The sequence below is a fragment of the Rhinolophus sinicus genome, chromosome 17 (assembly GCF_057876585.1).
Source record: "Rhinolophus sinicus isolate RSI-liver-muscle chromosome 17, RSI-T2T, whole genome shotgun sequence".
In the NCBI taxonomy this organism is placed as follows: Eukaryota; Metazoa; Chordata; class Mammalia; order Chiroptera; family Rhinolophidae; genus Rhinolophus; species Rhinolophus sinicus.
Genome location: NC_142517.1, coordinates 83511042 through 83525270, shown reverse-complemented (window position 1 = coordinate 83525270; position 14229 = coordinate 83511042). Strand labels below are relative to the sequence as shown.

The window sequence follows — 14229 nt, the reverse complement described above, 5'->3', positions numbered from 1 at the left end:
CTGAAGAACAGGGTTGCCGTTTTGATTCCCACATCCGCCAGTGAGCTGCACCCTCCACAACTAGATTGAAGACAATGAGCTGCCACTGAGTTTCCAGAGAGGTAGATGATGGCTCAGTTGGTTAGAGCGTGAGCGCTCAACAAGTTTGCCAGTTCAATTCCCGCATAGGATGGTGGGCTGTACCCTCTGCAACTAAAGATTGAAAAAGGCAACTGGATGTTGAGCTGAGCTGTGCCCTCCACAATTAGATTGAAGAACAATGACTTGGAGGTGATGGGCCCTGGAGAAACACACTGTTCCCTCAATATTCTCCAATAAAATTTAAAAATAATAATAATAACAATATTTCGATCTTAACATATTGAAAAAAAAAAGAAATTGTGTAGGGTAAATGAAAAAAATTTTATCTTCTCTACAATTATTGCTAATTCTGCTTGTGTTTTGATCAGTGATATCTGTGTTTTTCTGTCTCTCTATATATGGTATATTAGGGAATTAAGCACTTATATAAATTAAGAAATGTAATGGAAACTAATTCATATGCTTTCCAGGATCACATGATCTGGGAAAACATTTGATATTAAACTAATTTAAGTTTGGTTTGATTAAATAGACATGTTTTTTAAAGTTATTAACTATGATATTTTTGCTTAACCTGGGTCTACCAAAAATAAGTTCATTTTATCTGTTACAAAATTTGCCAAGAAAATAGCTTGGGTAATAACTAACTTTGAAATCTCATAGAGTTAAGAATGAATAGATGTAGCTAAAATAAGGTTTTAGATAAAAATTTTCAGTAATACTTATATGATATATACATATGCTTAACCATAGTTCCTAACATTTGTTGATAACTTGAATTTTTACAGTTTTACTAAAAAATGCTAATGATAAAATGATTGGCTATCTAGATATTGCATTTCTAAATAACATGAGATGGCAAAACAATAATTATTTTATCTAAGTTTACTTTTTGGGGGCTTCTTATTCAGAGAGATGCGAAGATAAATGTGGCCCTGGGAGGGTGGTTCTCATGCCTGTGGGGGACCAAGGGCAAGGGTTGGTGTTCAGTGTGGTGCTTTTTTTGCAAGTCGGCCTCCCTCCCCTGGGACTATGGCCACCAACATGTGGACCCTGGCAGTGGATGAACAGAAAGCAGCTGTCAAGTCTATCAGCAATTTGCAGATCAAGGAAGAGAAAGTCAAACCAGATATTAATGGTGTTATCAAAACCAATGCCACTGAAGAGAAGACAGATGAAAAAGAAAAAGAAGACAGAGCTGCCCAGTCCTTATTCAACAAGCTGATCAGAAGCAACCTGTGGATAACACAAATCGAGTGGGAGTCCTGAAGCGGGATCTAAAGTCCACTCTCCACTCAGTGAAGTCCTTTGAGGAGGTTCGGCTGAAACCACAGCTTCTTCAGGGAATCTATGCCATGGGCTTCAACTGACCATCCAAGATACAAGAGAACCCATGATGCTTGCTGAGCCCCCTCAGAACCTGATTGCCTAGTCTCAGTCTGGTACTGGTAAAACAGCTGCCTTTGTCCTGGTCATGCTCAGCTGAGTGGAACCAGCAGAGAGATACCCCTAGTGTTTGTGCCTCTCCCCAACATGTGAGTTGTCACTTCAAACAGGAAAAGTGATTGAGCAGATGGGCAGATTTCACCCAGAACTAGACCTTGCTTATGCTGTTCAAGGCAATCAATTGGAAAGAAGCCAGAAGATCAGTGAGCACATTGTCATTGGCACCCCTTGGACTGTCTTAGACTGGTACACCAAGCTCAAGTTCATTGACCCCAAAAAAACAAAGGTGTTTGTTCTGGATGAGGCTGATGTGATGATAGCTACTCAGGGCCACCAAGATCAGAGCATCCACATCCAAAGAATGCTGCTCAGGAACTGCCAGATGCTGCTTTTCTTTGCCACCTTTGAAGACTATATGGAAATTTGCCAAGAAAGTGGTCCCAGACCCAAATATTATCAAACTGAAGCACGAGGAGTAGACACTGGACACCATCAAGCAGCATTATGTCCTGTGTAATAACAAAGACAAGAAGTTCCAGGCTTTGTGTAACCTCTACAGGGGCCATCGCCATTGCTTAAGGCGTGATCTTCTGCCATACCTGCAAAACAGCTAGTTTGTTGTCAGCAGACCTCTCAAAAGAAGGCCACCAGGTGGGCCTGCTGAGTGGTGAAATGATGGAGGAGCAGAGGGCAGCAGTGTTGGAGCGCTTCCGACAGGGCAAAGAGAAGGTTCTGGTGACCTCCAACGTGTGTGCGAACAGGTATCTGTTGTCATCACCTTTGACCTTCACGTGCACAAGGATGGAACCCAGACAATGAGACCTACCTGCACTGGATCGGGCGCACCAGCCGCTTCGGCAAGAGGGGACTGGCAGTGAACATGGTCGACAGCAAGCACAGCATCAACATCTGAACAGAATCCAGGTGCATTTTAATAATAGAAAGATTGGACACAGACGATTTGGATGAAATTGGGAAAATAATGAACTGAAAAGCTCCACCAATCCCTGCAAGGGAGACTAGTGCTTTCATGGCACAGGCCTGGACAGTCACCAAAAGGTGAAGGCATTAGTAGAGAGAAATTGCCTACCTTTAAATTACATTTGGACTTGACAAAAATTATGCAAATGATCGAGAAAGGTAGAAGAAAAATTTTGCATTTTGGAAAAAATTTAGTCCTTCTCTCCCCATTTTTTAAAGCCACTGTTTTCCTCACCGTTGTAATAATCTGGTTGCTATTGGTAATCACTGGCCCCAGGATCCTCAACTTGTTTTCTGGCTAGGGGTGTTGGGACCAGCTTCCAGTCCCTAAAGAAATGATAGAGGTAGAGTGAGGGAGAGCTCCACCACATGGATGGAATATGAGGAATGGTAGCAAAGAGGCCTGTGAGCTGTCACCCCTCTCTGACCTTGACTAAGACCCATTACAAATGTCTCCTACCCTTATGGACATCTTCCTTCTAAAGTCCCCAGATGTTCCAGCTGATTCCTTTTACTTCTGTTCTCTGTGCCAGAGGATATCCTTATTTCTCCCTGGGTGAGCATTTTGGCTACTTTCTAACCTCTGATTGGGGGAGAAACACTGAAGTCATTGAATCTTCAGAGTAGGTGAATCCTTCGAGAATCTGGGCCTGCCTTCTCCTCCTGTAGTTGCTCTGTCTGCTCAGGCACCTCGTAGTCAGTCATGGCAGCCAGGAGACACTGGGTAATTTTCTCACACACCTTGACGGAGTGAGTTGGTTCTTATCCTTGGGTGTCACATTATGCCTGAAGGTGAGCAGCAGAGTTTGGAAATGAAGTTATGACCAAGTGAAAACTCTAATTATGCTGTTTATTTGTAAAGTGTGTACAAATAAGGACTGATAAATTAGAGCTATACTCATCATTCATTAAGAAATTTTAAAATAATTATGAAGTATCCTACTAATCATGATTTGTATTTATTTGTATTTTTCTCATTATTAGACTAATATGTGCTCATTAAAAAATATATTTGGGTGTGAAAAAAAGAAAGAAAGAAAGAGAAAAGAACCTGCAGGAGGGCCAGCCTGATGGCTCAGGTGGTTAGAGCTCCTGTGCTCCTAACGCCAAAGGCTGCCAGTTCAATTCCCACATGGGCCAGTGGGCTCTCAAACACAAGGTTGCTGGGTTCAACTCCTCAACTCCCGCAGGGGATGATGGGCGACACGGTCCTGCAACTAACAACAGCAATTGGACCTGGAGCTGAACTGCTCCCTTCACAACTACAATTGAAAGAACAACAACTTGACTTGGAAAAAATCCTGGAAGTACACACTGTTCCCCAATAAAGCCCTGTTCCCCTTTCCCAATAAAATCTTAAAAGAAGGAAAAAAAGAAACTGCAGGAGACTTGTGGCAGTTGACACTCTCTCAACTCGGAAGCTACCTCGGCCTCCAGACGCTTGCAACGTGGCGACTTTGCTGGGTTCCAGCACCTACAACAGACAGAACTGGGAAGATGTGGACTTCCCCATTCTGTGCCAGACATGTCTTGGAGAAAACCCAAATATCCAAGTGTTTTGCTGGAGCCCCAGCATGCATTTTAAGAAGACCAAAGAGTGCCAAACCTGCAGTAAATTGAAGAATGTCTGTCAGACCTGCCTCTTGAATCTAGAGTATGGCCTCCCCATCCAGGTTTGTGATGCAGGATTGTCTTTTAAGGATGACATGCCAAAGTCAGATGTCAAAAAGACTACTACACACAGAACATGGAGAGAGAGAGATTTGTAACTCTGACAGAATACAGCCAGTTGACATGCTGGGGAAAGCCACATCCACCAGTAATATGCTGCTCAAACTGGCCCAGATCACACCCTACTACAAAGGGAATTGACATCACATTTGCTCTTTCTGGGTGAAAGGGGGATGTAAGAGAGAGGAGTGTCCATACAGACATGAGAAGACAACAGATCCAGATGATCCCCTTGTTGATCAGAATATTAAAGACCGGTATCATGAAATCACTGACCCTATGGCAGATAAGCTTCTAAAGTGGGCTTCAAAAATGCCTCGTCTGGACCCAACAGAAGACAAGACTATCACCACACTATATGTTGGTGGTCTGGGTGATACCATTAATGAGACAGATCTAAGAAGTAATTTCTACCAGTTTGGAGAATCTCGGACAATCACCGTTGTACAGAGACAGCAGTGTGCTTTCATCCAGTTTGCCACAAGGCAAGCCGCAGAAGTGGCTGCAGAGAAATCCTTTAATAAGTTAATCGTCAATGGCCAAAGACTCAACGTGAAATGGGGACGGTCCTAAGCAGCCAGAGGAAAAGAAAAAAAAAAGGATGGAACCACAGATGCTGGGATGAAGCTAGAGTGTGTTCCAGGACTGCCAGTGTTAAATAAGGGTACCTTGACCCTAGGATCCATGGATGTAATTCCTCTGTGGTTTTTATTGATGATGCATGATACACTCCAGCCAGGCCTACTGAGTTCAAGATAACTTTGTGAAGCAGACCATCCTACAGAGGGTGATTTCTCAGACCAGGCCCTAGGAGGCAATTTCTCAACTGTCAGCCCTGAAACTTACAGGACCAAGTCCCACCTTTCTTTGTTCTCTCTCCCTCCGCCCCCGCAACCCCCTACTCCCCATCTCACATACCTGCCTGCCTGTAAAACCTCTTTATAATCTTCAGTTCGGGAAAGGTGTTTTTTTCTAGATATTAGTCTGTCACCTTCCCTAGCTGCCAGCATCTAGAATAAAGTATGCTTTTCTCCTAAAACAAAACAAAACAAAACAAAACAAAACAAAACAAAACAAAACAATGAAAGAAAGAAAAAAGAAAAGGTAACTTTGGATCTGTTAATGAGTATGTCTTGTAATTTGTTAAAAATATGCTTCTAGAAAGTTGTTAATATATTTGCCAATGAAAGGACCTATGTTTCTAGAAGTTATGAAATGTATTCATAAATTTCCCAATCTAAAACATACTAATTGCTTACTTTTAGTTGTCACTAGAAAATGAGGTTTCTAAGGGTTAAGAATTCTAATTTTAAAAATTCGAATTAAGATGGAAAGAAACTATATTTTTGGTAAGAGAAGGTATAACGTATGGAGACAATTTTAAAGAAAACTAAAAGAAAATGGTTTACCCTAAAGTTGGTTATTTCTGAGTAAGACACAGACAAAGAGGTACTAGGAAAGTTGTAGAAGATTTGCGAAGAGAAATCTGAGGAAATTTTATATATCATTAAGCTAAATAAGATCAGAATAAATTAAATTAAGTAAATGAATTTAAATATCAAAAGTAAGCTGATGAAAAACCAGAGTTTGATTCTTTTTCAGTCTGTTTAAAAGAAAATTTTTTTCCTGTATTTAGTGTTCCGCTCCAGATAAGGTATGAAAGTTTTCTTATTAGAAAACAAAGATTCTATGTTTTGTTAAAATAGTTCTGTGTTTTATATTGTCTTAATCAGGTCCTTGATTACTTAAGAAAACAATCATCTCAATCCTAAGAACTAAAGTTTTGCTAATCTGTATTTATGACTAATATTTTTGTCACTTTGAATAAATAGATAATTTATTATTGTTTCATAATGATATATAATCTTTTTTTGATCAAATGTATTTTATAATCTTCCCAGGGTTTAAATTTTAGAAAAAATTTTTTCTTAGCTTGGAAATGGCTTTTGATTGTTCCAGAGGAATGCTCTGGAATACCTCAAAGAGTGGTTCTCTCTCTCCTTATAAGATAAATTTTATACTAACTACACCTATTTGATATACTAAAATTACATGGGAAGCTTTGTCAAATAAATAATAATTATGTTGTATTTGTATGCATGTATTAATATAAAATAGATATTCTAGATATTATATAAAAATCTCCAAGAGTCTCCAAAGTTCTGAAGTATTTTCATTTGTAATTTGAATTGTTATCTTAAAATGTTATGTTACAGAGGAGCAAAGTTCTTTGTCAATTGCATTATAATCAGAGCTATAACTATGCCATTTTAAGTATTTTTTTCATTTATAGTCACTGTTTAATTCTGACACTTGCAAATATGCTTTATCTTCAGAAAGATCCATAGACAGGACTAACATTTTAAATTAGAGGTTTCTGAGGATAAATTTTCAGATTGTAATTTGAACTGAATGAAAATTTATAGAACACTGGGAAATAACTGGATTCATAAAATTACTGGCAAATAATCAAGATAAACAAGAACTGATTTCTTGTTTACAATTTTTGAGACTGAATGAATTGAGACTGATTATAATTTTTATAACTTTCTGTTTAAGATATTTTGTTTTATTAAAAATATTTTGTTTTCCAGATATAAGGAAACTTGTTTTACTTAGAGCAATTTGGTAAATCATACCGTTGTAAGCAGTGTTGAAGCATTTATATTTTTCTCCCCACCTGATCCCTCCAGAATTTGGAGACTATAAATGAGTGAGTATTATTATTTTCATGGCAATATGGTTGTTTGCATAAATTCAATAAGAATCTGTTCTTTTTTACAACAAGACACAATTGGAAACTGGGTTATTAAACAAGACTAACTGGAATGTCACGTTTGAAAGAGATATGCACAGACTCTGGATGTCACCAGATGGCTTTAAGGAAGTAAGATTGACTGTGAGAGCCAATAAAAGAACCTTGGAAAAACAACCTGGTAACTTGATTACATGGTTCACAGCAGTCATTTTAGGTAAGGAATGAAGGATGCTTTCCTGGGAGATACAAAGAACCTCCAGCACTTCGGGGGACCTCAGAACATGAGGAATTCACCCAATTGTATAGATACTGCAGGCAAAGTCTGGTGGCAGGGACATGGCTTGGCTTTTTAGCCCTGAGAGGCAGATGCAAGTTCAATCTGGGGATTCCTTATGAAATTCTGGCAAAGAGGATTTAAAAGAGCCTATATGATCAAATGCTATTTGTCATGCAGGGTCTCTGGTCCTGCTTCCCGCACAAGAACACAGGATATGGTGAGGCCAAAAAGGAACAAAAACAGAGCCATAGATCGGGGAGTCATATCACTATATTCTTGCTGGCAGCTGGGTTGGAGATGCAGGAAGCAGGAGCCACAAGATGCACAATCCGCTGTCCGCTTCTCTGCCAACCAACCAACCCCCTAGCGTAGCCATGGCAGTTATATTAGTGGCTAATGGCCAGCTAGTAACAGCTGATGGCCATCCACTACCCAAGCCAACACCTTTTCATGTGAGGTCCAGAGCCTGGAAACTGCTCTCTGGGACTCTGTCCCCACACTATTCTTATTGTACTTATGCAAATATCAGGCCAAACTTGTTGAAAGGACTTGCAATAAATTAGTCTTAATTTGGTTCTCTAATAGAAACTAGGGTAAATCTAGAGAGAACTTATGCTTCAATAGAAACTGTAATACACAGTTATGGAGTATAAGGTTCTTGTTAAGTCATCTTTAAGTTTTTATTGTTCACCTTTAAACTGGACTGGATCCTGAATTTTCTAATTTTCTTAAATATTTAGCTACAACCCTCTGAACTAATGTTTTATTTTTCTCCCATCCTTGGACTTGAAATTATTGAGAACTAAAACTGATAGAGGAGGTAGGAAGGTGGACAAGAGCAGAAGGAGGAGGAACGCAGAGCCCCCACAGGTAACCTAGTGGTGTCATCAGCATCCTGTTACAGACCCACTGAAAGGAATAGCCAGAACAGAGATTCCGGCTAGGGCAAACACACTAAGATGCAGGATACCTGCAAAATGAGGAGGAAAACAGGAAAAAGGGAGGAGGAGGATAGCCCTATCTATAGGATATAAGGCCGGGGTCCCAGAGACGTTGCGTTACTACCCAGCCTCGTGTCAGCTCGCTCCATCCTGGACATATACTTTGTTCTCTGCTGCTTGTGTGACTCCTGTCTCTTGACTTAATCCTTTCTTTCAAGACGACATCAAATGAGAAAAATCGACATTCCTGGTGACAAAACTGCTCTCTTTTTCTGAGCTTTGCTATTTTAAACTGCAGCTAGATGACATGATATAAACTTCAGAGCAATCACAACAGCTCATGCCGAAACAATCTCAGTAAATGATGTTGTGCAAGCCATGCAAAGTTTACCTAAAAACCTGATGACATCATCAGAGACATTCAAACTGCAGACCAGGACGATCTGTCAGATTGTCACCGCCTGCCTTCATTCAAGGAAAAGGAGCTTTAAGCCTTTCATCTAGAAATCTATTCAAGTAACAGCCTTACGACTTAAACTGGTTTACAATTTGCTCTGATCATTAACCTTTGTTTCCCTTTGTTTTTATAGATTGTGGACACAATGTAGGCCTCACTTTGGGAGCCCATCTGCATCACCCACCGCCTCCTGAAATGAGACTGAGGAGTTTAATATGCTCAAGACTGAAGAATTGGATCAATGAAATAGGGAGCCGTCTACCAATTTAGCTTCTGGAATGTGAAACTTAAAAGTTTCAAAGGCAAGGCTGAAGGGAACCAAAATTTTGCCACTCTGAAGCTGCTTTTGGGGCTATTGATTTTAAGGCGTTTATTAAGAAATAAGGGTCAGGGAGAACCTTTGACCCTCCCCCTTTTTCAGCCCAAGAGATTCAGACAGAGAAACCTGCCTTACCCTAATTTGAATTATGGTAAATAAGAAGACTTCAGGCAGGCACCTGTTACCTAGGTAACCCCTGTGTCCCATTGTCTGAGTTACTCAGTGAGAACCTTCCTGCCCTGTGTGTTCCGGTCTCTTCAACTACCTGTAAATCGCCCATTGTCACTTCTGAAATCTAATATCCCTTCCCCATTTCTTTCTCCTTTGTCCAAAATGTCCTATATATACAATGTTGCTTCACTGTGTTTGTGCTTTATGTGTATTCCCCATGTGTATGTATTAAACATTTGATTTTCTCCATTAGTCTGTCTCTTAATTTTGTTATTAACCCAGCTAGAAGAACTTAGAAAATGAGAGGGAAAGTATTCAATTTTTTAGCCCCAATGGTGCTCAAATATTTCTGTATGTTTTTAATAATCATGAAAAATGAAAACCTAAATTTCTCGGTTATTTTTAAAATTATATTATCACAATAAAATGAAATTCAGTCAAACTATACGGTTTTAGAAGCACATTCAATAACAAAAGATATATGCTTACTATTTACTGTTAATCAAAAGGAACATTTAAGACTGAATTAAGTCTATTATATTCACACTTGCATACAAAGACAAAGGCTGGGTAATAGAATTAAAGGTGCATTCTCAAAAAGTACCACAGTCATCCTATAGTAGTTTTATAATATGAACAATGGGAAAAACTTTTGTTCTATCCATACAGAGTTGGTTATTCCTGTCAAAAAAAAATGAGAATTTTTATTAATTCATGGTATTTAAACGAATACAGATATATATACAGATACTATATAAAACTTATTTCCATTTAAATTCTAAAATGTTTCTACTATACTATTATACATTGTATTTGTTAATATTAATTAATATAATGTATACCACACATTACATTTACATATACTGGCCACATTGCATTTTTATTGATTCTACTTTGAATAAACTATGCTCCAACAAATAAGTACATTTTTATTTTATCTAAGACACATGAATACATAGCTTTTGTCCAAAAAATTTAAAGCTTTAATATTTTAAGAAGTGTTTTTCCTCATTTGTATATAGCAGAATCCGAATTCTCAAAGTATATTTTAAGTATCAAATATTTAGATTTTGATATTAATGAATTAAACAAATACTGTGGTATATTTTATTAATATTTATAATTACTATCTAATTTCTTATAAATTCAATTTAGTCATTTATAAAGCAAATCAGCAACAAAAAGGCTATTAAGAGGAACATAGTTGCTTATGTTGTCAGTTAAGAATGATTGTTGAAATTGATACAGGATAGTTAGCATGTCCCTAGGTAGACAGGGAGGTCCCTGGTGGAATAAACAAAGACAGCCAAATCCTAAAACTTCAGGTTTTAAAATCACTCCCTCGCTCCAGGACATAATGTAACAAGGCCTTGAGATTAATCATAAAATTCATTTTGGCCTGACAAACGGAACAGATCTGATAGATAAGAGTGGGTTACTTTGCTAATTCCTTTAGGATGGGCAAGCAGACCAAACCTGGTAGACAAATTTCATTAGAAGGCGCCAGTTCCCTTCTTCAAACAAGTTCCTTTCTTTAAACAGCTCCCCTTCCCCAAGCAGGCAAGGGAAGGTATAAAAGTAAGAGCTTTTGCCTCAGTCATGGGGGCACCCCCATTCGGGACCCCCTCCTGGCTCGGGAGCTGCAACCTCTTCTCCTGCCTCTAATAAACTATCCTCTTTTTAAGACTCTTTGCCTTTCCTGGGTCTGTGTTTCCATTCTTTGGTCTCACGAGACACAATACCGGCCCACACCCAGAAACTGCTGGCAGCTACAACATTATCTACATCATTTGGGGACACAGAGGAAAATATTCCTCCATCAAAACTTTATAATACAGTTAGTAACCAATTAGTTTCTGTATTTTATATTGATGACATGCTCATGTAAAAAGTTCTTAATTGTACAGAAAAGCAGTTTTAAATAGGAACTAATTGTTTTAAGTTTAAATAAGTCTCAAAATCCTCTTATGTGGTTTCTGACATCTGAGACTGTAGTAAAAAATACGATTTTCTTAGAATTTCATCACAAACCTAATCTAAACTCCCATTCTTATTAATAATTTATACATATACCCAGTCTCCTAAAATCAACCCCCAAACGGCTTATAATGTTTGAAGTTCAGTTGTTATTCTGTATCATTTATTTCTCATTTCTACTTACCTAGTATGCAATTTGGTGTGTCATTTGTAGAAATGTAGTCATTTGTATGTTTTACAGAAAGTGGCTAGGCTTAAAACAGGCAAATAAATACCAGCATAGAACAACAAACTTTCAATTCAATGACATATTTCTATAAAGTACAAAGTACAGGCTAATAAAGTTTACTCTGAGTTCTGCATAAAAATGACCTTGTTTTGCAATATTAAACAAGTGTTAGTCTGCATTTCATGACATGTGTATGTTTGTGTGGGTTTTGTTTTTGTGTTTGTTTTCTCTTAGTTGAAAGTTTAGTGATATGTCAAATGTAGTTTATATAGTAAATTTCAATTTTATTATTTCAAAAATCCTGGAAATACTACTTCGATTTGAAAAAAATCTATTGGTTATATTCTGGTCTCAGTAACTTTGTGCCTTTGCACACTTACTAGGGAAAGAAAAAAAGGCACAATTAGTTCTCAAATAATTGTTTGAATATATTGGATTTTGTATCTCAAAGTCACATTAACAAAACTTCTTAATTGACTTTGATGTTAAGATATCAAGGAAAACATCAAACTACATACAGCCTATCCATCTGTACTTTAAGAAATAGTAACAGATTCATTAGGATAAGTGAGAAGTTGAATGTCCTGTGGACAGTTTCTTAGAAGCTTTGATATCATTTATAATATTATTTTTTAGTTTATATTCTTTTCTTAATTTTGTTTCCAAATTGTCAGGTTCCATTTAACTAGCTAACAGAGAACGGTACTTAATAAAAATGTAAATAAATGCATTATTTAATTAACTTTTGTAAAGCGAATTACTTGTCTATATTAGAGTTCATATTATACTCCATATGTATCTTATCCATGTTTATTAAATCATTGCTTTACGAGTATCATTGTTATACTGTTTCGACTGCTAACAATGATTTGATAGCTAAGGAAATTAAACACAGTCCCTTCCCGACAGGGGTTATTTTTCTTACCTTTCAGTGAATCTCAAAAGTTTAAAACAAAACAAACCTCAATATGTATATTACTGTACTGGTATTTTCTCCTTGTTAATGATATTTCTATATCTATAATTATCAAGGAATTCCTTGATTTCCAAAACACTAGATAATGCAATTTTAAAAATACACTAACTCCCTTCCAATCTCTTACAAAATGACATAGCCTTTCAAAAATATAACTGACTCGAACTAGGAAAAGAATGTAATTATTCTGGGTTGAAGAGAGGTTAAGTTTTGCTTCTGCTCCTCTAGTATAATCTCAGGTTAAGAATTTTAGCATGTAGTCCTTTGCTCACTAGGGTGATAGTCTTTCATCAAGAGTCTGCAGAAGCCCAAAGGCAAGGGCATTGAGTTTTCAAAATAACAAAGAATTTGTCTCAGTATTTGCATGTAATAAACCCTAAGAAGCATGGTTTTCTTTAGCTATACAACTATCTACTACTATCTACTTATTTAGTGATTAAAAGTCTATTTGTATGTAAATGGAGTAATTAAAGGTATATTAAGTTTAGGCAGAATCAAAAAAAGAAGAAAAGGGCTTGGACTCAATAGTGAGAAAGTGCTTTCTTTCGTTCACTGAGGAGACACAAAAATTCTGGAGTCTGTTAGTCATTTAGATATTTATTGACTAGGTTTTGATAAGCCAAATTTTACTTATACTGAGAAGAAGAAAGAGAAAGAGAGCAACAATATGTAGAAAGGAAAAAAAAAATCTAAATATCCAAAAATCTCTTCCTGCTTATCAAAGAAAGATGCAAATAAATCTGTTGTCTTTTCTTTTGATAACTTAGAGAATAAACATAGCCCGAGGCGTTTTATGTGAATCCTTATTGGCAAATTTCAAAACACACATTTCATATAATGATGTCTATCAATATATTTTGTTTTGTTTTATTAGATACAACTTCTTCAGTTACATCTTATCTATAGAGACAGAAAGTTCTTGACTGCCAATATATCTAGATTTTAAGACGCAACTCTAACTCTCACCTTCCAGTGCGATTGAAACCAGGTTGTTTTTCATTAAGTTAAAACTTGGCAAAATCAATTTCTCAATTCTCTGCCGTTTCCTATCTTTTTAGACAAATGATCTTGTAGAACAGAACATTTAACAAACACACAGTAGACTTTAAATATTTAATCCCAGGAGATTTCCCATAAACAAAGTACAGAAAGAATACTGGTTCTTGGAAATAGAAAATACTGTCAAATAATAACTATTTACCTTTGTCAATTCTAAGATTCTAGTCTGTTTTGTGATGTGCATAAAACTGCTTATACTCGTATGTGAATATATATGCTTTTGTATAATAATCAGAGAAAAGAAAATAGTTTAAAACCACAAGATCACCAAAAATAATTTCCATATGTATTTGTGTTCGTAACACATTTCTTATTTTTCACGTTTTTACTTTTATAATGATAAAAGATGTGAGATGAATATCTACAAACGCAAGCAGTCTTCCAGTATTTCCTAAATAAACAAGTATTTCTATGAAAAGCTTTTTTTGTTAAAATTATGAGAGAAAAAATATATTTATTTTCCAAAAAGATAAAATATTCTCATGTCACATTAATTTTGAAATTCAATTTGTTTTCAAGAAGTTTTTTGAAAGCTACAACAAATCTAAATTTTAAACATTTTCAGATGTATAGCTAATTAGTATCTGCATAAATTTTGTGACTGCCAGCCATTACTGTTAATTGATGAAGATTACTAAAGACTGTTTATTGAACACGTAGTCATAGGAATATAAACAAATTATTTGAAACCAGCTTAGTAGCTTTCTCTTTCTGAAAAATAATATAATTATTATATTATTATATTATTATATTATTATATTATTATAATTATATTATTATATCATATTATAATAATATATTTATTATGATAAAATTATAATTATAT

The 14229-nt window shown here is 36.5% G+C and overlaps 2 pseudogenes; both read left to right on the top strand.

Moving 5' to 3' along the window:
* The first annotated feature begins 1113 nt into the window (after positions 1-1113).
* LOC109460019 (ATP-dependent RNA helicase DDX19A-like) lies at positions 1114-2518 on the top strand (annotated as a pseudogene).
* Positions 2519-3211: 693 nt separating this feature from the next.
* Positions 3212-4998, top strand: LOC109460020 (pre-mRNA-splicing factor RBM22 pseudogene; annotated as a pseudogene).
* Positions 4999-14229: the final 9231 nt, after the last annotated feature.